At 29.6% G+C, this 2165-nt stretch overlaps 1 non-coding gene across 1 annotated transcript; it reads left to right on the top strand.

Annotated features, from left to right (window-relative positions):
- Positions 1 to 258: 258 nt before the first annotated feature.
- LOC130984326 (small nucleolar RNA R71) lies at positions 259 to 362 on the top strand. Its single transcript, XR_009088268.1, has one exon. It is a non-coding gene; the product is annotated as a small nucleolar RNA R71 (small nucleolar RNA).
- Positions 363 to 2165: the final 1803 nt, after the last annotated feature.

Below are 2165 nucleotides of genomic sequence, written 5' to 3'. Positions count from 1 at the left end.
AACACTTTGTTCTGAGCCAATATAGCATTCAGAGCATCAATTTCAAGAACTCCTTTCTTCTGAGGTATCCCATTATTCACGGAATTCCTCTCAGAGGTGTACATGAATTGGTTGTTTACAACCATGTCAATGAGTTCTTGAGCCTCTTCAGGCATTTTCTTTAGGTGAATAGATCCACCTGCAGAATGGTCCAATGACATTTTCGAAGATTCAGATAGACCATAATAGAATATATCTAATATGGTCCATTCTGAAAACATGTCAGATGGACATCTTTTGGTAAGCTGCTTGTATCTTTCCCAAGCTTCATAGAGGGATTCACCATCTTTTTGTTTGAAGGTTTGAACATCCACTCTCAGCTTATCCCAGGAGTCCAGGCTATCCTTAAGTTGTGAATCCAACCATATTCTAGCTCTGTCTCTTACAGCAAAAGGGAAAAGCATGAGTCTGTAGACTTCAGGATCAACTCCATTCGTCTTTACACTCTCACAGATCTGCAAGAACTCAGTTAAAAGCTGATTTGGTTTCAACTCAAAATTGTTTGCTCCAATGGCAGGAATGGAGATGCTTCTTCCATCAAACTTGGATGTTGGCTTTGTGAAGTCACCAAGCATTCTCCTTGCATTATTATTATTTTCGGCTGCCATCTCCTTCTCTTGTTCGAAAATTTCTGAAAGGTTGTTTCTGGATTGTTGTAGTTTAGTTTCTCTTAGTTTCCTTTTCAGAGTCCTTTCAGGTTCAAGATCAATTTCAACAAGAGTGCCCTTTTCCTTGTTCCTGCTCAAATGAAAGAGAAGAAAACAAGAAAAGAAAGAGAAATCCTTTATGTCACAGTATAGAGATTCCTTTATGTTAGTAGAAGAAGAAAGGGAAGAAGGGTGAAGAAGAATGGGTTCGGATATTTAGATGAAGAGAGGAGAAGAGAAGTGTTAGTAAATAATTAAATAGAATAAGAAAAGAGAGGTAGAATTTCGAAAATAATTTTGAAAAAGAGGTTAGTATTTTTGAAAATTAGAGATAAGATAAGATTAAAATTAAAAATAAAACAATTAATTAATTAAAAAGAATTTTTGAAAAAGGGATGAGATATTTTCGAAAATTAGAGAGGGAGAAGTAGTTAGGTGGTTTTGAAAAAGATAAGAAACAAACAAAAAGTTAGTTAGTTAGTTAAAAAAGATATTAAAATCAAAATTTAAAAGGATAAGAAGATAAGAAGTTAGATAAGATATTTTAAAATCAATTTTTGAAAAAGATAAAATTTTTGAAAAAGATATGATAAAAGATAAAAAGATTTAATTCAAAAATTTGAAATTACTTACTTCACTAACAAGAAACTACAAGATAAGATTCTAGAACTTAAAGATTGAACCTTTCTTAACAAGAAAGTAACAAACTTCAAATTTTTGAATCAATCACATTAATTATTAGTGAATTTTCGAAAATATGATATAAAGATAAGAAAAATATTTTGAAAAAGATTTTTGAAATTTTCGAAAAAGAGGAAAAATTGGAAAAGATATGATTTTTGAAAAAAAAAAGATTTTGAAAAGATAAGATTTTTAAATTTGAAAATTTGACTTGACTTGTAAGAAACAACTAATTTTGAAAATTTTTGACCAAGTCAACCCAAAATTTCGAAAATTTGGAGGGAAATAAGGAAAAGATAAATTTTTTATTTTTTGAATTTTTAAAGATGAGAGAGAAAAACACAAATATGACCCAAAACATAAAAATTTTGGATCAAAACACAAGATGCATGCAAGAACACTATGAATGTCAAGATGAACACCAAGAACACTTTGAAGATCATGATGAACATCAAGAACATATTTTTGAAAAATTTTTAATGCAAAGAAAACATGCAAGACACCAAACTTAGAAATCTTTAATGCATGGACTCTAACAAACTAAAAATGCATATGAAAAACAACAAACAACACAAAACAAGAAATCATCAAGATCAAACAAGAAGACTTGTCAAGAACAACTTGAAGATCATGAAGAACACTATGAATGCATGAAATTTTCGAAAAATGCAAGAAAATTTTTTTTTAAAGCATGCAATTGACACCAAACTTAAAAATTGACTCAAGACTCAAACAAGAAACTCAAAATATTTTTTATTTTATGATTTTATGATTTTTTTTTTGGATTTTATTAATTTT

Source organism: Arachis stenosperma, chromosome 5, assembly GCF_014773155.1.
Source record: "Arachis stenosperma cultivar V10309 chromosome 5, arast.V10309.gnm1.PFL2, whole genome shotgun sequence".
In the NCBI taxonomy this organism is placed as follows: Eukaryota; Viridiplantae; Streptophyta; class Magnoliopsida; order Fabales; family Fabaceae; genus Arachis; species Arachis stenosperma.
Note: the sequence above shows the minus strand (reverse complement) of the source record. Positions and strands in the feature narration are given on the sequence as shown.